The 23,065-nt window shown below is 43.8% G+C and overlaps 1 protein-coding gene across 23 annotated transcripts in view; it reads right to left on the reverse strand.

Moving 5' to 3' along the window:
- Positions 1 to 23,065, reverse strand: part of PPP6R3 (protein phosphatase 6 regulatory subunit 3) — a 124,527-nt gene that overhangs the window by 71,400 nt on the left and 30,062 nt on the right. For 22 of the 23 annotated variants that reach the window (XM_055580614.1, XM_055580613.1, XM_055580612.1 and 19 more), the window contains one exon: positions 13,407 to 13,560. The gene's annotated coding sequence lies outside the window, so the exon portion shown is untranslated. Of the gene's footprint in view, positions 1 to 13,406; positions 13,561 to 22,029; positions 22,574 to 23,065 lie in introns of those variants that run through there. The other variant, XM_055580601.1, reaches the window with a different exon arrangement.

The raw sequence follows: 23,065 nt of genomic DNA on the forward strand, positions 1-23,065 counted from the left end.
CCAGCCAAACAGCAAACTGGACTGGAAGCAAACAGCACTGGTCAATCAGTTACCCCCGGCCTGCCCCTAACTTCTAACTTGACCTCTGAAGCAGAATCAAGCTAGGCATGAACAGGTACAAAGGTCAACTGCCAGGGGCCCTGAGGTAAACAGAGCCCTTTGAAAATTGTCTAAGATACTCAGAAAAAAACTGAAAGGAGTCAGAACTTCAGCAGCTCATTTTCAGTAAATATAAGTACTCTTTAAAAATTTTTATCCTAGCTACACCTCAATAGGATTGAGAGATAAGAGGGAACACAATTTCTTACATAAACCAAATCACAGACTTTTAAATCAATACTAACAAAGAGAGAAATTATAAAATCAAACTACTCTCCATCTTTCTGAAAAATCCTAGAGTTGTTTTTGCCCTTCATGGATCACAGCCTTGTCACGGCGAAGGGGCTTGTATAAGTCAATGAAGCTATGAGCCATGCCGTGCAGGGCCACCTAACATGGACGAGTCATAGTGGAGAGTTCTAACAAAATGTGCTCCACTGGAGGACAGAATAGCAAATCACACCAGTATTCTTGCCGGGAGAACCCCACCAACGGTATGAAAAGGCAAAGAGATATGATACCAGAAGAGGAGGCCCCCAGGTCGGAAGGTATCCAGAATGCTACTGGGGAAGAACAGAGGGCAATCACTATCAGCTCTAGTAAGAATGAAGAGGCTGGGACCAAGCTGAAATGACACTTAGTTGTGGATGTGTTTGGTGATGCAAGTGAAGTCGGATGCCGTAAAGAACAGTATTGCATAGGAACCTGGAATGATAGGTCCATGAACCAAGGTAAACTGGATGTGGTCAAGCAGGAGATGGCAAGAGTGAACATCAGCATCTTAGGAACCAGTGAACTAAAATGGACAGGAATGGGTGAATTTAATTCAGTTGACCATTATATCTACTACTGTGGGCAAGAAGAAATGGAACAGCCCTCAGAGTCAACAAAAGAGTCTGAAATGCAGTATCTGGGTGCAATCTCAAAATGACAAAATGATCTCAAGTGTCAAGGCAAACCATTCAAAATCACAGTAATCCAAGTCTATGCTCCAACCACTAATGCCAAAGAAGCTGAAGTTGACCCATTCTAAGAAGACCTATGAGACTTTTTAGAACTAACACCCAAAAAAGATGTCCTTTTCATCACAGGGGACTTGAATGGAAAAGTAGGAAGTCAAGAGGTATCTGGAGTAACAGGCAAGTTTGGCCTTGGAGTACAAAATGAAGCACGGCAAAGGCTAACAGTTTTGTCAAGCAAACATACTGGTCATAGCAAACATGATCTTCCAACAACACAAGAGCCAACCCTACATATGGACATCACCAGATGGTCAATATCGAAATCTAATTGATTATATTCTTTGCAGCCAAAGATGAGAAGCTCTATACAGCCATCAAAAACAAGACCTGGAGCTGACTGTGGCTCAGACCATGAGCTCCTTATTGAAAAATTCAGGCTTAAATTGAAGAAAGTAGGGAAAACCACCAGGTCACTCAAATATGACCTAAATCAAATCCCTTATGAGTATACAGTGGAGGTGATGAGTAAGATTCGAGGGATTATTAGATCTGATAGACAAGAGTGCCTGAAGAACTACAGATGGAAGTTTATAACACTGTGCAGTAGGCAATGGCCAAAACCCAAAACCATCCCAAAGAAAAAGAAATGCATGAAGGCAAAGTGTTTGTCTGAGGATGCTTTACAAATAGCTGAGAAGAGAAGCAAAGGCAAAGGAGAAAGGGCAAGATATACCCATTTGAACGCAGAGTTCCAAAGAATAGCCAGGAGAGATAAGAAAGCCTTCCTAAGTGAACAATGCAAAGAAATAGAGGGAAAAATAGAATGGCAAAGACTGAAGATCTCTTCAAGAAAATGAGAGCTACCAAGAGGACATTTCATGGAAAGATGGGCACAATAAAGGACAGAAACACTATGGACCGAACAGAAGCAGAAGAGATTCAGAAGTGGCAAGAACACACAGAAGAACTGTACAAAAAAGATCTTCACGACCTGAATAAGCACGATGGTGTGGTCACTCACCTAGAGCCAGACATCCCGGGGTGTGAAGTCAAGCAGGAAGCATTACCAAAAACAAAGCTAGTGGACGTGATAGAATTCCGGTTGAGCTAGAAGATAATGTTGCTAAAGTGCTGCACTCAGTATGTCAGCATATGTGGAAAACTCAACAGTGGCCACAAGACTGAAAAAGGTCAGTTTTCATGCCAATCCCAAATAAAGGCAATGCCGAAGATGGACAAACTATCATACAATTGGGTTCACTTCACATGCCATCAAAGTTATGTTCAAAATCTTTCAAGCCAGGCTTCAGCGGTTCACGAACTGAGATCTTCCAGACATACAACCTGGGTTTAGAAAAGGCAGAGGAACCAAAGATCAAACTGCCAACATTCGTTGGATCACACAGAAAGCAAGAGAATTCCAGAAAAACATCTATTTCTGCTTCACTGACTACGCTAAAACCCTTGACTATGTGGATCACAACAAACTGTGGAAAATTCTTAGAGATGGGAACACCGGACCACCTTACCTGTCTCCTGAGAAACCCGTATGCAGGTTAAGAAGCAACAGTTAGAATGAGACATGGAACGACGGACTGGTTCAAAACTGGGAAAGGAGTATGCCAAGGCTTTATATTGTCACCCTGCTTATTTAACTTCTATGCAGAGTACCTCATGCAAAATTCCAGGTTGGATTAATCACAAGCTGGAATCAAGACTGCAGGGAGAAGTACCAACAACCTCAGATATGCAGATGATGCTACTCTAATGGTAGAAAGAGAAGAGGAATTAAAGAACCACTTGATGAGGGTAAAAGAGGAGAGTGAAAAAGCTGGCTTAAAACTCAACATTCAAAAAAACTAAGACCATGGGATCCATGGTACACAGAAAGAGAAGAGCTGGCACTAACAGAAACATCACTCATGCTGCAATGAGTCCTGAAGTGAAGTGAAAGTTGCTCAGTCGTGTCCGACTCTTTGCGATCCCATGGACTATACAGTCCTTGGAATTCTCCAGGCCAGAATACTGGGGTGGGTAGCCTTTCCCTTCTCCAGGGGATCTTCCCAACCCAGAGACTGAACACAGGTCTCCCACACTGGAGGCAGATTCTTTACCAGCTGAGCCACAAGGGAAGTCCTATGCAAGTTTAAACGTTCTACTAGCCCAATTTTTTTTTTTTTTTTAACATTTAAAGTCACTCAGTCGTGTCCAACTCTTTGAGACCCCATGGACTATACAGTTCATGGAGTTCTCCAGGCCAGAATACTGGAGTGGGTAGCCTTTCCCTTCTCTAGGGGATCTTCCCAAACCAGGTCTCCCGCATTGCAGGTGGATTCTTTACCAGCTGAGCCATAAGGGAAGCCCAAGAATACTGGAGTAGGTAGCCTATCCCTTTTCTAGCGGATCTTCCCAACCCAGGAATTGAACCAGGGTCTCCTGCATTGCAGGCGGATCCCTTACCAGCTGAGCTACCAGGCAAGCCAAAAATCTGACACTTATAGTTTGTCTCCTCCTGCTGCTTGAGAGAGAGAGAAAAGATGTCTGACATGTGCAGTCTATTTCCTCCATTTGGAGACTCCTAGCCTTCCTACCTGTTACCCTCTCATTCCCCCCTTCTCTCTTTTGGGAGAATTACGTTGCCTAGGGAAAGCAGCTAAAAAGTAAAAAAGAAACTGGTAAAATTAATTTTAAATGTGTTTACTGAACCTCATCTATCTAGACATTACTATTTCCACATGTAATTCTTTTGGTACTAAGTCTTAAATTCTACGTGTTCTGACAACACTCCATAGCGCTTCACGATTTGGAGCAGCCACATTTCAGGTGGTCAAGAGTCACACGTGGCCACAAGGAACAAGACAGCTACAATCGTGATTGCTACAGCTGGGAGTCAAAGTTTCTCTCCTGGTACTAAAATAGCCTCCCCATCTCCTTCCACCGCCAAGGTCAATAGTTAACCGCTTTTTCCACACAAGGGCCAATGTGGGGTGGGCAAGGAGAGGTTATGGGCCATGGTTTTCCTTTCTTTTAAAACATAAACATATCTGAGAAATCATCTTTATTCTCAAGTGTGTGTATATACATACATACACACATATATATATATATATATATGTATAGCAACTTAGACATTCTTAACTCAAAAAAATAAGTCACAAGAAAATTAGAACTGTTTTTTAACTTCTGAAATCTAGGGATACTCGTAGGGATAAAAGGTAAAATGTTAAATTCTCCACCATGAGATAAAGGAGGATGATAGCTGGAATCAGGAAGGCTACAAGTGGCTCATTCCTGGTAAAGATACACCTGACCAAACTTTAAAATAGGTGCATGTCTCTGGGAATGTCACTTCATTTTCTAAGTTAATTCAGAAATACCAAGGAAAATAATGCCTTGATCCCTCAAACATATTGGGAAACAATGTTTGATTAATTTTAAAAATAAATAAATAAAACTGGATTCCCCACTTGTCCGAGAGAAAACTGAGTGTTCACTGCCTCCATTTAGATTCAAAACAACTTGCTTATTATCCCATGGGGACAGACAGACACATCTACCCAAAGTGCTGGCCGAGGTGACCAGCAGCCTGGCGCAGGATGGAGTGAACAAGCCGAGCTGCCCCAAAGCTGTTCTTACTGGCTCACCTGCTGCTGCCACCGTCCAGACCCCTGGGGTCTCGGGACCCTGGGCTGGGATTCAGGTGTGCAGGGAACTGAGTTGGGCGGCATCTGACTAGAGCCAAATGGGGGAGACTGGATTCAAGAAGGGCGGGTGACTGCTCACGCTGTCCACCAAGGAAGGTGCACCACCAGCAAAGGACAGAGAGGAAAGTACCTATTAGCAGGAGGACACAGTCACTCTGAAGGGAGTACGTTACTGATAAACTGCCCCCAATAGCAACGCTGCAGGCAGATGCTGTAATTTCCTTTTGAAAAGGAAGAAACACGCAACAGAAGAGTCATGTGGCCTCTGACTACTAAGTTAAGTACTAAGGAAAAATACCACAGTGGACTGGGACATCTACCCAGTAGCTGCTTCTCCATTCTCAGCAAAGGTACGCAACTCACACAACTGTCTCCTCATCCCCACCTGGAGGCTCGACTAATCAAAGCAAAGAATCAAGCGCCGCTGCGAACACGATGTCTTTAGAGGAGAGGACAATACAAACTCGGGGCCAGCTTCGTTATGTTTGCTCCAAAACTGCTTCTTCCGAAGAGCACACCAAAAGAAACCAAGTTCCTACCATGCAGATGTTCCAGACCCTCTTCCCAGTTTTGATCTGGGACTTCTTCAGGTTGTGAGAACAGTAAAGGAGCAGAATGCATTTAATATGCACTACGTTAATCAGCCAGTACTTTTAAGGCACTACTATGCACTGTACTGAGGAATGCAAGAGTAACAAGATAAACGCTGCCTTCCTTCTTCAAGAGCACAACACACTGACAACAGAGAAGATACAGAAAAGGAACAGCACAAACTGCAAGCCTGTTCTGCAGAAAGGGAGTTCCCGGGAGAAGAGCCTGGCCAGAAAAGACTTCATGAAAATGAGGCCTCAGCTGGGCTCAAAACACAGGTAGGACTTAGTAGGTGATCCTGCAAGCTCAGAGGACAGACCCGTAACTTGAAGAACTCACAGCAGGGAGAAGGTCCCAATGACAAGAATTAAGAGCCTTTACAGAAGGCACTAGGGAAGCTGAGGCAACCAGTTCTCAAAGAGCCACGCAGGAACACACAGCAGAGTGGGGCAGGCTGGCTGTGCAGCGCAGGAGGGAGCCAGGCTGTTCTACCTGAGATAACGTACATTAAGATAGTTCTGTTTGTACGCAAGAATACTGGAGTGGGTTGCCTTCTCCAGGGGATCTTCCTGACCCAGGGATCGAACTCCCATCTCCTGTGTCTCCAGCATTGGCAGGCAGATCCCTTTACCACTGAGCTACCTGGGAAACCCATTAAGGTAGTGATAGCAAAGATTAAACACAGTACACAGAAAAAGATGACTCTGAACAGAAGTAGAGGGAAACGCCAAAGGAAATGAAATGGAAGCTGTGGTGCACACACACATCATACTCCCACAAAGGCCGAGAAGGGGATGAAATGAGGGCGAGGGCAAGGAGTGCTGAAGACAGAACCGCTCAGCTGGGACACCGCAGGCACTGTTCACCACTCGCAGAGACAGGAAGTCAAGTGAAGCAAGGCGACAAGAGCAGCTCTAGAGTTGACACACCCTGAAGAGGAAAGACGCATGCGCGAGGGCAAGCCCAGGCAGAGAGCAGGTAACCCAGAGACGGGCTCAACTCACAGAGGATGCTGAAGCCTTGCAAAAGCCTCTTTGAAAAGCAAGGTATTCCGTTCCTGAAATCCTAGAGATTTCACACTAAATAACTATCCCCCCACTCTCCAATTTCAATCATAATTCCCCCAAGGCCTAATTTTCATGTTTTAAATTCCTAGCTGTATACTTATATATCAGATTTATGGCTTGCCTCTGGAATTCTGAGCCACCTGGGAAATACACAAAGCAAATACCTAGCCACGCACTGGGGCTAACTCCAAATACACCTCTGAGATGCTGTGGACAGGCAAGGGTGTGACCTTAAGCGCCCACTTCTCATTTCTATTTAAATAGCCAAATGCCGATTAAAAACACCCAGTGTCACTCCCGTCACTGGGTCCACTGAAGTGTTCCTCTACGAACTTTCATTATGAAAATTCAAGTGAACATGAATTTCTGTGCACAACTTCCACAGCTTCAAAAACTTCAATACAAGTAGATGTGAAGCATGACTTATACATACTTATACATACAAGAACAAGTTGTGTGCGTGTGGGTGTGTGTTTTTAAAGCAAAACTAAGGGACTGGAAAAGAAACAAGCAATGAGGATGACACAACAGCAATCAGGTTTGTGCCAGGAGCCTCATCAGAGACCAGAGCAATAAAGGCAAGGAGAACCCAGCTGGACAGAGGCGTCTGCTGGGGCGGCGGGGGGTGGGAGTGTGTGTGTGTACACGCGCAAACTGAAAGGGAGGACACAGTGCAGAGAAGAGAATATGACAAAAGTCAAATCAGAAAGTTCCAAGTACAGGCTTTTCCATCTTAAGTGTCCAGCATTCTCTGAATCTCTGACACCAAGTGAGTTGTCAATAAATGTGACTCGAACATCAGAAAGAAGTGACACGTAACTGGAGAGCAGGGGGAAACGTGATGCAACCAGAACACCCGTCGTCTGAAATGATTAGGAACTAAAACTGTAAGGACAGGAATTCCCCAGCAGTCCAGTGATTAGCACGTGAAGCTTTTGTTGCTGGGGCCAGGGTTCAATCCCTGGTGGGAGAACTAGTAAGATCCCACAGGCCACGCCACGTGGCCAAACAGTAAACGAAATAAAACTGTAAGGAGGAAAGTTAGTCCTAAGCAAGTCAGGAATGGTATGAAAATGGCACAGACAGAAAAAGAGAATTCTGTACTAACACAGGGTGGAGGAATGAGTCAGAAAATCCAACTCACCCATGTTTTTTATTAAGTGAAAGCAAAGCAGTTCTATGCAGTTTTTGAGTCACCCAACTTGAAGCAAGTAGCCCCTTTTTTATTCATCATCCACTACGAACAAGGTGCCCAAAGAGAATAGCCTTTTCCAATCATATACAAATCCTAGAGGAGACTGAGATGCCACTGAAGGAAGAGCAAAGCAAGACAAGTTTCAGATTAAGAGTGAGCTAACTATCCTGCTTAATTTGGAGCTGGTTATAATTCTGTAACAGAAGACAGAAATAGTAAATTGGTCGCAAATTTTAAAGCCCTCCCACCGCCCATTTTTTTTAACCTAACATCTTTCTTGCCCAGCAAACTTTCATCAGAATGGGTATAATCATCAGGCATATGTATGAGGCTATCTTGACACTCCCTGGGAATGTTTCACCAGCATGCAGCCAAGCATGCAGGAAGAGGCAGTCTCAGCCTGGACTGCTGCGACCGTATAGGTGTCCAAGCTCCTTGCCGAGCATGAGACACGGGCAGGGCGAACAGTCTTCACGGCCCCTTACAAAAAAGTCTCCTCCAGCTATTCCACAGTACAGTAAAAGGCCTAATACAGCAACTTCCCATTAAAGGTGGACTCCCAGGTCTGCGCTCTTACCAGCACAGCATGTGGCCACAAGACTGCCAGAGAAAGCCGGTGAGTGGCCGGTCCCAGCAGCAGTCATCAAGGACGCAAGCCAGCCCCGGGCCAGCCTGGAGCAGGCTGACCTGTCACCTCATGGCTCTCGGGACACACTCATCAGCAGGACCCGCATGTGTTCACAGGCAGGAAAAGATTCACTTGGCACACAGCACTCAGCTCCAAGAGCGTGGGTAGTAACAATGGAGGCGCCCGGCACTGTGGCCGGTGGCTCTATCAGAGTAAACTGACCAGGATGCCAAGTTTGACAAAAATGCACAGAAAACACAAGTGAGTCAGTATTTTAAAATTCTGACATGATGAAACCAACCCAAACGGGGATAAATGCAAAGTCCTTTTAAAATAAAAACTGAAAAATATGACACCATGGGGTGAGGGGATTGCCAGACATAAGAAAACTGTTAAACAAGTTCGAAGATTTCAGTTAATTATAAGCTCAGCATAAAGTTTTATTATGCTGTGAGTAATAAACAAGTAATCTCAAAATGTGTCACAGATAATCATGGCTAGGACGCGGGAGCTACTAACTCCACCGTAGCCTTCCCTGGGCAGATCAGCCCACATCGAGCAGTGTGGTGTCCTGCTCTGGGGCAGAGGAACAGACTGCCAACACGTGGCACCCAAAAAGGACCAGGGTGACGGAAGGGCCTGCCCCATGGAGGGAAAAAAGAACTAGCTCTGAATACCTCTGAGCTCTTTTATACTATCACAGAAAGCGCCCAAGGGGAAAATGAGCCAGTAAGCGAAAAGGACAGATCGTCTGTGAGCCGGAGGTGCAGGAATACACTAAAGGTGAGGAACATGGACACGACCTCAAGGCCGGAGGTGCCCTGGAAGCCCGGATCCTCTAAGAGGGCAACTTCCGGTTCTGGAGAGGAAGGCTGTACAAAGTGATCGCCACACGGCCTCATGAATTTCTTTTCAAAGTCTATTTGATATAAAAGGCACAGCTACATTTGGGCTGACAGGGAGTCTCAACAAGAAAATAGAAAGGATTATGCAACTTTCCAGATGCTTAGTGGGTTGAAACCCACACAATTCTCCACTCCTCTGGAAGCTCTAGTAAAACAACAATAACAGACAAAGGAAAGGAAACAACGGCCAAGAAGAAGGCCAACAAATTTATGAAAAGATGGGAAATGGAGAAACAATTCAGGAAGTCCATCGTCCAAGTAACAGAAGTTTTAGAAGAACATATTTTAATTCACCACCAACCTCCCTTGTCCAAAAAATTTTTTCTCAGTGCATAAAAATGTTGACTCTCCCCTTAGGACCTACACATGGCATCACACTGAATGCGAGAAGATCCTTTAAGATACAGTGTAAAAGTCAACAGTACTGGAGATTTTTTAAAAAGAAGAATATTTAAACTTTTCTAGTGAGAAAAAACTTAAAAAAGAACTGGAAGTCAAAACGACATCAGTTTTCTCAACAGGAATTCTAGAAAAGAACATTTTCAGACCTGGAAGGTCAGAAAGATTTGTTCACAATTTCTTCAAGAAGCTACTGGAGAAAAAGCTGGGCAGTAAGCCACAAGCAGAAGACATAGAATCCATGAAGCCAGGGCTCCACCACACCGAGCAGCGAAGACTGGGTGTACCCAGAAGGGGTACATCTGCAGCCTCAGACAACATCAGGAGGAGCCAGTGTGAAGCAGACCATGAGGTGGGGGCTCTGGAAAGGAGACGTCCAAGGAAATGTATTGCCAGATACATGTTACCGTGTTGAGAGGAATTTTGCAAAGTAAGGCAGAGATTTAGGAATCAAACAACATATACGTACTTCTACTATTGATCTTAACCAAAGTTGTGTTTTAACTATGCTGGGAGATGGAGAGGGAAACAGCTGTGCAAAGAAGAACTAAACCTTCATCTTCCTAATTGGGAAGTAAGATAGATTAGAAACTGCTACCTATGGTTATACGACATAGAAATGCAGAAGGAAGCAGAGATGAGGAATCAGCTAAGAGATGGAGGGAGCAGTCCCTGGTGAGTAATCCAAGGATGCAGAGAGGCTAGGATGGCCAAGATGAAACAGAGGACTGCTATTTTTTGTTATAAATCTTGTGATACCATTTGATTTTTCAACTATGTATCTACATAAGCTACGTACCTATATATGAAAAAAATAAAAGGTTATGAAAAGAAAGTAAAAAGTACTCAGTACAGTCCCTGGCACTCAGGAAGGGCTCTACAAACAGAGGTACATACTAGAATCAGGGTTTCATAAAAGACTGTCTAGCAGAAAGACCATGAGGCGACTCCACATGCATAAGGTTCCTCCATACAAAAAACAAAGAAACAGAAAAATCCAACCAACAGCAAAAACCAACGTGGTACCTTTTCAGTTTACATCGTTTCCCACTCCAATTTTTTTCTGCCATGAGTGTGTGAAACGACTCCAGACACCTGGGACACCTTGGGGGTACAATACTGAGACTGCCGGATCTGATGCGCCAGATTTTTTATACAGCGCCTGAGCAAAGAATGGTTTTTACCTTTTCACTGTTTGGAAATGGGCTGGGGGCGGGGGGCGGGGGGGGGGGGGGGGCAGGGGGAAGATATCAAAAAAAATGCTATTCCATGACTTGTACCAATCCTATGAAATTCAAATTTCAGTGTCCATACAGTTTTAAGGGAACACAGCCATGCCCTCCTCTACAGGCTGCCTCTGGATGCTCTCACACCAGAAGGGCAGGGTTGAGCAGTCATGACAAGAGACCACACGCAGGCCTCACGTCACCACAGTGCCACTCGCAGGCACTGCAGCTGGGCACTACGAACTGCAGGCTCGGGTGTAATGCAACAGGGCCCCAAGTGCCATATGCCGCACTGCCGCGTTTTATTATTCCGAGTGCACACCCAACATGTCAAAACAAGAAAAGAAAATCTGGACTGCAAATGTTGTGTTTTTAAGGTACAATGGGATATGGGCTGTTCTGTTATGAAACGAGAGGGCAAAGCACTGCTCATTATGCAATCATACCATCCCTGAGCTGAAGGAACGCGCTGCAGGCGACCCCGGCGCACCAGGCGGCCACTGCAGTGTTCCCAGCTCACACGACAGCGACGGCCAGAGGATCACACGCAGTGTCTCCTAACAGGAAGATGTCTTCATAAGAAAGGAAAATGAAACTTCAGTCAAAGCTGGTTTGTTAACAAGCTAAAGAAGCCAGTGATGACCTCCTCGATTCTTGATGAATTTAAGATCTTGGAGTTGTCATTTATTCGAGGAGTCTGAAGTGACGAAGAATTAGCTTCTATGAACAGTCCGTGTGAAATAACTCCAGGCAGAACACTGTCGGAGAAGCTGAGCGAAGATGAGACCACTACAACGCGCAGCAGAGGCCGCCACGCGTGCCCGCTCGCCCCGTCGGGTGTGACTCTCTCGCTGCCACGATGCGCTCCACTGATGGTGGTAAAAGTTTGCCAACGGAAAAAAAGGCTTAACCAGGCAGGTTTAGTTTCTTAACCAGGCAGGTTTAGTTTCTTAACCAGACAGATTTAGTTTCTGAGATCCAGTATCACAACAGGAAAAAAAGGGTAAACGTTACCAATAACTTATACTGCCCAATAAGCATAAAAACATGGTGAACCTGTAAAATACCCAACTGAATTCAAGCTGGAGGTCTCTGTGGGGTTCTGAAATTAGTACCCCTGTTCCCACTGCCTCCAGCTCCAAACTAGTGGATAAAGACAAAACATGATCATGTGCATTACAAATATCCTCTTTATTATAAATGAGTCAGACAGTCAGATCAGTTTATTACTGCATGCTCCCAGACTTATTAATAAAGCTGACCCCTCGACTGAGTTCTCCACTCCGGCAGGCAGGCAGGCAGGCAACTGAAGAGCCCAAGTCTGCAGAGTGAGGACCTACAGGGCAGAGGGACAAGGGGCTGGGCCCCTGAACAAAGCAACCAAACAAACAAAACCACATGAGACAAGGCTCCAAGAGTGAATGGGAATTCACTGAAGGGAATTCTTGCCCCCAGGATATATCAAGAAGAATATGAAGATAAAAGCTGGACAAAACAGGGGCTTCCCTGGTGGCTCCGTGGTAAAGAATCTGCCTGCCAATGCAGGAGACACGAGTTCGATCCCTGATCCAGGAAGATTCCACAGGCTGCAGAGCAACTGAGCAACTACTGGGCCCGTGCTCCAGAGCCCAGAATCCGCAACAAGACAGGCCACCTCGATGAGAAGCCTGCACACCACCACAGCGCAGGCCCCGCTCCCAGCAGCTGGAGAAAAGCCTGCACAGCAACCAAGAGCCAGCACAGCCAAAAACCAATAAATAAAAAGCAGCTGGACAAAACAGGAGATGTGAAGATAGTCTCTAAGAAAGAGCCGGTGCTTCACTGTGTGAGCAGAAGGGGGTGCTGAGGAAGAGTCCTTCACGGGGGCTGGAGGAGGGTGAGGGCACAGGCAAAGGGGCTCGCTGCCTAGGAATTCGAGGCACTCACTGGGGTTTAGAGGCAGAGACCTGTCACACCTGAACCACTGCAGTATCTCCTGAGACACTGAAGCCTGAAATGTGGATGATTAAACGGTCCATGCCCACCTGCTCCTCCAGATACTACCGAGCGGTGGAACTGGATTAAAGATGTGTGCACATCCCCCAGAAGGTCCTACCAGGCCACTTGCTATTAAGTGCCAATTGACCTAAAAGTCAAGTGTGCAAAGAAAACCTCTGGTCTTTAACAAAAAACTTCAGGAAAGAGTTGCAAGGTGATAATAATTAAGACTCAAAAGAGTCAGGTGGCTGGCTAGAAGCCAGCTGTCCCTTGGCTGGTATGACACAAAACTAGCCCCCCAAGCCCCAACACACACTCAGGGCCAGGTGCCCAAGGGGTGGCAGGTGGGTCTCTACCAGCAGTCTTGCTCTGGCATGCTGCCTTATCTGGCCCTTAGGGCCCAGCTCGATCCCACCCCAACCCCGTCCTCTGGAAACTGGGAATCCCATGGGTACTGCCGATTCCAAGACACCCCAGAGCAAACTACAGAGGCTCCTATTTAATTTCCTAAAAATACCACAGCGTCACAGAACCAGGTCATCTCAAAGAGATGGCCCAGACGGGTCCACCTAGACCGCAGGGTTCACAACAGAAAACTGCCTTCCTTGATGTAACTCATGGAAAGGAACTCCTCATAATCATTGTGACCTTACCTTTCAAACCAAGTTTAAAAATTAAAAGAAAGGTTTTCTTCTCTGTGGCTCCTTGCCCATTACAGGTTCTCCTGGAAATGGTTGTCTTCCAATTTATTGCATTAGCAGATCAGCAGGAATAAAGTAGGATGGTGGACATTGAACAGAAGTTCTCCTATAAAGAGAAAGAGAGCCAAAATCACAGTGCGTTCTTTTTTGGTCTAATGAGAGCTGCCACTAAAGGTAATGGCACAAGGTCTTCACACACAACTTAAACCTCGGAGGACTGAAAAGTCCTGGCCAAGTGAAAGGTTCTCTACGTAACAAGAGGGAAAAGGCATGGCCATTCTTCTGCCTAAGCTCTTAGCCTACACTAAACAATAACCCGGAAACAGAGACGTAAGAAGGGACAAATAAAACACACATGCTTATCTTTACCTCATGAAAACATCAATGACTTTCTCACTCAACACAGGGTTAGTTAGCAGCAAAGGCATCATATTTTAAATTACTAAAACAGATTTTTACAGTACTCTCTTGTAGCCCCATGTAATACCTTTAAACAACTGTACTTACCAGAAATTGTGAGCTAAACATTAAGTTCACTTAAGCACTGCTGCTGCTGCTGCCCCTAAGTTGCTTCAGTCGTGTCCGACTCTGTGCGACCCCACAGACGGCAGCCCACCGGGCTCCTCTGTCCCTGGGATTCTCCAGGCAAGAACACTGGAGTGGGTTGCCATTTCCTTCTCCAAGGCGTGAAAGTGAAAAGTGAAAGTGAAGTCGTTCAGTCGTGTCTGACTCTTCGCGACCCCATGGACTGCAGCCCACCAGGCTCCTCCATCCATGGGATTTCCGAGGCAAGAGTGCTGGAGTGGGGTGCCATCGCCTTCTCCGCACTTAAGCACTAGCTGCAGCCAAATCCTGTCTCTAATGTGAATTAACCAGATGCTACACATGAAGGACTTTAAACTGTCTTTCAAGGCACTTTGTCTAAACCTAAACACTGCAGGAAAAGACACAAACTATGGACAATATACTAATCAGAAGTCTTATACGTATGCAGTCTACAAGGCCTCTCAAAATAAATGCTGTTCATTTCATGCCTTTGTTCCACAAAACTCACACTACAGGGTGATTAACTAAACATTTTCCCTCAAACAAGATAATAGAAACAATGCTAACCACTTGCTACAAGAAAATTAATCAACAAAAGCCTAGTTTATTATGAAGAAAATACTTGATTCTGAAAACAAAGCATTTTACCAGTGAAATGTTTTCTAAACAAAACCTTGAAAAAGTTAACTAATCACCTAGATTTTTGCTTTACATCGTAAGAACAGATCACCTCCACAGTCCTCAGATGTGACTAACTCAGTGCTGCTGTAATGAGTGGGTTTCTAAATGTTGCAGGTAATTCTAGCCCCATCACAACCACTCTCCATGGAATGGGTTCCAGAGCCCTTTAAAAATCCAATGAAGTTATGTACTCCACAAAATGCATACATGCCCCACATGTCTGGCACTTAACTTTGGGTAGCTGTAGGGCCCTCAAGTGATCTACAATCTTTTCTCCACCAGTCAAGACCACCCACTTCATCCACTTCCAGGCTGGTCAACCACAGGCTCCCAGCAGAGCTGTACTGACCTGCCAGCCCCAATGTGCTGTATACTCCTGCCCAGGGAAGTCAAATGATAAAACAGCCCTCAAACACGCTCAGAGCATCACAAATCCAGGTGCTTATGAAGTTGTAAAAAGTAAGACTTTTCTGGGAAAAGATCTGTGTTAATTATTCAGTCTTTTCCCTTAGACTAATTACAGGAAAGAGTGGGTCTATACTATTGATAGTAAGAAATCTGATTACTCCCAAGTGTGAGAATGTGAGAAACAAGATCAAAAGACAGAAAACAGAATGAAGTGGTACGTAAGTGCATTCGTATTACTCCTGGGTAAAGTATGTGCAGTGAACATACACTGAAATGTCTCTAAAACCACAGTGAAAGAACTGTTCTGGTGTTTTGTCTTGTTTTTTTTTAAAGGCATAATCCCAAGAACCAACAAAATTAGAGGAGTGCTGGAAGGAAGCAAAAGGAACACTGGTTGAAAAAGGTTATTCAATGAACACTTAAGATTCCCAAATCCCCTTGGCCTTCTTCCATCCCTCCCAGTCCCAGATGACAAGAGGAAGCCAGAAAGGACGGTGACCCCTGCAGAGCTGAGGATGGTTTTGCCACTAAAAACAGAGGGACCTTGTGAACTGCAGAAAGAATACAGAGTGAGGCCCACTCATCTGCCCACCCTACCCCCTCCAGACTCTCCTACCGGGCCCTGCCATTTCCAGCTAGGAGGAAGAATGCTAATGACTTTCAATCACTGACCTCAAGAAGCAAAGGCCTGAAAATCCTGACATTGGGGACTTCCCAACCAAAGGAACTCAACCAGTCACTCTGATGAACGGTTCCCAGCCAATGAGCCCTACCCACGAATGGAGTCGCCAATCAGCCACCCTTACTTTCATCTTTAAGTTTTCACCGTAAACCTGCAGAACAGTTGCAAGGGCAGAACAAGAAACTCCCACAGAGCCTTCCCCTAGATTCACAACTAATCACTGTATCACTTTTGCTTTCTCCCATCCCAAACACTTGAGTTTCTACAGCCATCATGTCCTTTACCTTTAAATAGTTCACCAGGTATTTCCTAAGATCAAGGAGACTCTCTTATACAACCACAGTACTTATGTCCAAATCAGGAATTTAACACATTAACAGTCCCATATAGACTATATAGTTCACATTCCAATTCTGCCAACTGTTCTACGATGTCCCTGATGGCAAGCCCCCTTCACCTCAATTCAGGCTCACGAATCACACTTGACATTGTGTCTCCATCTAAAACAGTTCTTCAGCAATTCTCTGTCTTTCATGGCATCTCTGAAGAACCCAGGAAAGTATGAATTTCTGGCAGTAACACCACCCAAGTGGTAAGTGAGGTTTGTTTCTCCTAGAGTATCACATAAGTAGTAAGATGGTATCAATGTGTCCCATTATTGGGATTTTGATCATTTAGTGAAAATGATATTTGTCTTATTTCTTCACTGTAAAATAACCATTTTCCCCTCAGTAATTAACTAGTAAATAATCTGTATGGAGATAAAGTTTGAGATTACATTCTTAAAACATTCCCCCAATAGTTTTAGTAACCTCTGGCAATTCTTGTCTGAATCAACTGTTATTGACAGTTATAAAATTATGTTTATTTTGTAAATCTACTGTTCCTTCTACACTTATCAGCTGACATTATAACTAAAGTATATTGCCTTCTCCCCACTCATTCTTTAATTCATTAGTAGTATGGACTCATGGATTCTTAATTTATCATTATCACCATTCATTCTGATGCTCAAGTTATCCCAGATCTGGCCAAGGGGAACCCCTTCAAGCAGAGGAATGTGTACTTTTCATGTTTTTTGAATATTCCTTTATTTCCTTGCATAACAACATGTTCCAGATTAAACTTTTACATTTTCTGCCCCAGCTCTGAAATCACCCATTTCTCCAAGGACTCCTCGTTCCTTATAGTGGAAGATGTGATTTAGAAATGAAGATCTGGGAAATTATGTTCATAGACAGTGAACAAAGCTGAGAAATAATGGAACTGTCATATGAATTCAACTTTGTGTGTTGTGTAACTTTTAAATATGAATGAAAAACACAGGTTCTGATAACATCTCAGGAAAACCTGTATCATGAAACATAGAGAACAAAACAGAAAGAAAAATGCAGGATGGAGGAAAGACTACACAAGGAAAAAAGTACCTTAAAAATTATCTGACATCCTCAGGAAGATAAACGTGTACGTGTGTGTGTGTGTGTGTGTGTGTGTGTGTGTGGGTGTGTGTAATCAGCAGACCAATACATAAGGAAAATTATTTCCAACCCAGAAGTCCATCCCCAGCCAAACTACCAATAAAGAACACACAGAAAGTCTCAGAAGATTTACCTCCCAGCCATTCTCACAGAAAACTGCGAGAGACTACGCTCCACTAAACAAGAGGGAGAACACAAAGGCGACAACAGAGAAACAGGCAATGAAGAAGAGAGGCGAGAACTCCCAGGGTCCCCGCAGGGAGAGCAAGCAGCCCAGTCTGGAGCAGGTAAAATTTCTTCAAACGATTAAGCTGATGGAATACCTGAATACATAACTGGCTGAAAGTTTGAGGCTAAACTAGTGATTGATACATTAAAGAAAAAAAAAAGGCAACATTTCCTAGGAAAACCAGAAGCTGTTTACAAAAAGTATTTGTAATGTACCACTTGACACTATAAACAGCATCCCAAGTAATAACAGATAAATACTGATTTAACCAAAATCGCAACAGAACTATACTGGAGAGACAGGGACAAGGGTGCAGTGTGGGGGGTGGGGGGCAGCAAATCCTTATCTGCCCTATCTTTTCACAGCAGGAAATCAACTTAAAACTAAACTAAAAAGAAAAAAAATCAGCAAGCATGCATACAAGTATGAACTCTTCCAAAATGCTCTTCAGACATATGGAGGTAAATATGTATTTTTTTTTTAAATGGGCTAAAAGAGTTCTAAGTAATATAGTTACCTTCAGGGTAAGAGGGAAAAGAGGGAGGGGTGCCTAGCAAATGCTGTCATCTATCCAACCTCCTAAAACTGGTTCACCCTTAACTGGAGGTATGCAAAATTTTTTTCAAATACATTTTAAGAAGAATATTAGACTGGGAGAGAGCATTAAATGTTGAGACCAGAGAAGTGTAACATCAACTACTCACTAGTTGTGTGACCTAAAACAAGTCGCCTGACCTGAGGATCCATTTCTTCATTTACAAAATAAAGGAGCTGGGCTAAATTAACTCTAAACTTCCTTCCTGTTTCAACAAATTTATAAATCTAATATAAAAATAATCAAAATTTTAAATATGGTGCTGGTGGCCATGGACAGCAGCAAATTAAATTACAGCAAGAATGAAGCAAGACTTGGTGAAATAATAAATGGAGAGAAGTAAAATGGGGGAAAAAACTTCTGCTTTAAGCCTGTGGGTACCAAGATGGTGCTGATGGTGAAGGTGAAATGAGAATAGCACTGTTTGATTAACGAAGACAAAAAGAGTTCCCAACCCTGGCAAGGACAAAAATGAGAAAAGGACACAGCTCCAGAACAGTGGGACCAACTGCACAGTCATAGAAGCTAGAGGAGGAAAATGGAGATTTGCTACTCAAGAATCATTTGATGCCTTAGTCCTCCTGGGTTGTAACAGAATACCATACATTCATAACTTACAAACAACAGAACTCTACTTCACGCTTCTTGAGACTGGGCAGTCCATTGTCTGGTGACTGCTGGGTCCTCATACAGCAGGAACGGGTGAGGGAACCCTCGGGGATCACCAAGCCCATTCATTAAGGCTGCACTCTCATGGCCTCATCGCCCCAAGGCCTCACTCCCCCAAACCGTCACACTGAGGATTGGGTTTCAACATATGAATCTTGGAGTGGGGACACAAACATTCAGGCTTAACAACTGGTAGCATTAGATTATTCTCTCAGAGGAAATGGATCCAGAGGCGCCCCTCAAAAAAGGGAAAACAAGATTTTTTTTTAAGATAATATACTTCTACTTTTATATTTCTTCTTGCCAATCATTCCTTAATTTCCTCAACAGCCATATAATATAACCCTATCAAAAAGGGTCTCCTCTTTCCAATACTAATCAGTATGATCAAGGCCAATGAAGAGAATGTAAGAACATAATTATAAAAATATCAGTCAAGAATGAGGGCTGGGTTTAGCCTAAAACAGCAAAGGAACAGATTCTCAACTAAAGAGCAACTAAATATGTACCTGCTTAGTCACAGAACTTGAGAACAGCAAGAGTGAATGTCTACCCTTACAAACCCTTTGTGCCAGCATTATACGTGTGCTTCTCAATCCTCTTAGGTATTATTCCTATTTTGTAGTTGAGAATAAGAAAGGACGTACTCCAAAAGAACACTGAAATTTTTTTTTTAATTCACTTTGGGGGAAAAAAGGAATAATAACCTCTCTGTATGCTCTTACATGAATTTTTAATATAAATTCCCTGATATTCTTCAAAGATGCAAATTCACAAGCGGAAACTACAGCTATTACATAACAGGCAGGAAAGTATGTTCTCCTTGTATCACATATCATACACAAACAACTAAAAACAACCTCTCGGTTACAAACAGGTGAAACAGCCTAGAGCCCAGTGGGCACACAGAAGCAAGCAACTTCTGTCACCAGCAAGTCCCGAGACAGGCCAGCTCGATCGTTCCCGAGACAGGCCAGCTCAATCGTTCCTGAGACAGGCCAACTCGATCGTTCCCGAGGCAGGCCAGCTCGATGGTTCCCGAGACAGGCCAGCTCAATCGTTCCCATGCGGATTTTAATAATCCTTTTTCTGCAAGCTGCTCACACGTGTTCCCCAAATACCCAAGTCTAAAAAGATGCAAGATAGTGAGATGGTAAGACAATCCATCTCTATAAAGTTTTAGAGATAAAATGTTGATAAAATTCAACATTTTATCCTCAATGCCTAGCATACAGAAAATAAATTAACACCCCCCCCATTCTGACCACAAAAATCATCAAAAACGAGCACACAAACACTCGTAATTGAGAGAAACAACCTAAATAAGTAACATCCTTTGATAACTTCAGAGGCATCTTTATATATATATATACACAAACACATATATATATTATATATACAATAACTGTGTATATGTATTATACATATATGCACACACACATATATGTAACTATCAGCTAATTTCAGAAATACCAATTTAATACAAGCTGTGGCAAAAATACAGGCTTTGAAACCAGTAATCAAAAATATCTGTACCAAGAATACAAAAAGACTACTTTTTAAAGTATAAACACCCAAGGTAAATCCATACTACCACCTTTCAAAAGCAAAATCATGAATGTAAAGTACTTTAAGTAAAAACGTTGGCCCCTAATCGGATTACATCATCGTCTGGCTATGCACCCTAATGGACACTCAAATCACTGCCATTGTGCATAAAGCCAATCCAACCCAAGTTGCTATTAAAATGGAGCCAAATCATAAATTAGTAAATTAGCATCCGAAGTAAAGCCCAGAAAACAAACTCTGCCTGTGACAATGTCAGCGTGCAGAGGCAGAGCAACGGGTACAAAAGAACACAGGGTTTCGACCGCCAAAGCCGTGCTTAGCTGGCTCACCCACAGTTACACACCGCGCTTAATTTGACGTAAAAGCTGAAACTTCCATAATCCACAGTACAAGAACAAGAAAGGCATCAACCTGCTACAGGACACCTTGGTAACCAGGCGATTAGTATGTGAAACCCAAGTACAGAGGCTGGAAAACATGCTAAGCGACATGAAGGTGAATGAGCGTATTCACTGAAAACTCAACCCAGGAACGGGATTTTCAACTAGCAAACCAAGATATCTAAGAGACGAGAAAGGACAATCCCTTCAAATAGGCCCTTGGTTACTGCCCTCAAGAGCAGACGGGACAGGAATGGAGAAAGGCCCAAGTCACAACCACAAGCACGGCCCCAAGCTCCTCCGACTTGTAAACACAAATCTGATTCCTAACTGGCAATTCTAATCATACTCGTAACTCCTGGTGTCCAGCACCAACATTTCTAAAGTTGTAAAAAATAATAATAATTTTTTAAAGGTAAATACTCTGTACCTACACTGTCCAATACAGTAAGCCACTGGCCACACACAGTCATGAGTACCAGCAATACAACTAGTTAAGACTAATGAACTGAATTCTCAATTTAAATTTAAATAGCCCCACTGAGCACAGATAAAAGAATACTATTTTACTGGACAGCACTGTTCCAGCTCACATTAAAGCACAGAATAAAACATTGATAGTCTACAATCTTGGGTTAAGTTCACATCTACAGGCTTCAACTTTCTCAACCAAAATATGTAAAGAGGGTTCCGACTGTCTCTGTGACTAAAAACAAATTAGGGCAGCAGGTAAACGAGTTCTAATGCCTTCGCCAAGTAATTAAAGCCATACTTCCCCTCAAACGTCTGGCAGGTTACCTCCCTCTGATCAGGCAAGGGTGTCATACCACCCCTCACTCCACCAAACTTAACGGGGAAGACCACTGACTCAGATCAGTCTACTTTTGGACAAGTAATCTCACCTTTTCAAGCTTGTTTTTGTAACTGTAAGATGAGAGGATCAGACTAAACGAGTTTAAGATGCTTCAAATCCTAAACTATTACTTTTCTGTGGCTCTACGAAGAAACATAAGTGAAACCAAGATACTTCAAGAACTGAAGAAAAAGGAATCAATGAATAACCACAGTCTCACACGCAAAAGAAATTATAGTTAAACAAGATCTTAAAGCAGAGTCCCAGTGATCGAGAATTTAAAGTTACACCACATCAGTGTCCTCCGCTGGGAGACCGGCTTGGTCTATTTAGGGGTGCCCAGTTTTTCATGTTTGATTAAGTCCATATGGGACATGCTGCTTTCTCCAAAGCAGGGAGATCGGTGAAACCAGGTGAATGCAGGTGGCACGAGAACACACCGCACACAGAGGCTGCACTGTCCCTTCCCCTCACACCAAGCGCACCAAGGAAGTCTTCCTCCTCCGTCAGGCAGGCTGCAGCCATCACCACTGCTACAGGCAGGCTTCTCAGACAACATCAGACGTTTGCTTCCTCTGTCAATGATCCAAACCAAGTAAAACGATCCTCTCATGAAAGGAGGTGTGGCTATTTTTAGATGAAATAAGGAAACCAGACTGAATTCATCCATGAACCTTTAAGACATCTTTCCTGTGGTCTATAACTCAGAACACATAAAAAACAGGACCAAAAATCCTAACAGGAAACTGGAGAAGGGAATAGTGGATAATAATTTATGTGAAGTGCGTTAAAAGGCAGATCAAGAGAGAACGACAGGCTTAACACTGCTCTCCAAAGGTGTATCTTTAAAAATCTTCTGTGCCAGTAACAGACCCACTGGTATTTTTCTCAATCTTACAAAATGGTGCGAGGGACAGGCTCACAGTCAAAGTACCATTTACCGCATGGTAGAAAAAAACAAAAGCAAATGTTTTATTTGATACTGACTTTCCTTTACATTACAGGTGATTTAACCAGGGTGCCACTGATGATCATTTAGTTTTCAATTTTTCAGTTCAGTTCAGTCGCTCAGTCGTGTCCGACTCTGCGACCCCATGAATCGCAGCACGCCAGGCCTCCCTGTCCATCACCAACTCCCCGAGTTCACTCAGACTCACGTCCATCAAGTCAGTGATGCCATCCAGCCATCTCATCCTGTCGTCCCCTTCTCCTCCTGCCCCCAATCCCTCCCAGCATCAGAGTCTTTTCCAATGAGTCAACTCTTCGCATGAGGTGGCCAAAGTACTGGACTTTCAGCTTTAGCATCATTCCTTCCAAAGAAATCCCAGGGCTGACCTCCTTCAGAATGGACTGGTTGGATCTCCTTGCAGTCCAAGGGACTCTCAAGAGTCTTCTCCAACACCACAGTTCAAAAGCATCAATTCTTTGGCGCTCAGCCTTCTTCACAGTCCAACTCTCACATCCATACATGACCACAGGAAAAACCATACCCTTGACTAGACAGACCTTTGTTGGCAAAGT

Source organism: Bubalus kerabau, chromosome 5, assembly GCF_029407905.1.
Source record: "Bubalus kerabau isolate K-KA32 ecotype Philippines breed swamp buffalo chromosome 5, PCC_UOA_SB_1v2, whole genome shotgun sequence".
Lineage (NCBI taxonomy): Eukaryota > Metazoa > Chordata > Mammalia > Artiodactyla > Bovidae > Bubalus > Bubalus kerabau.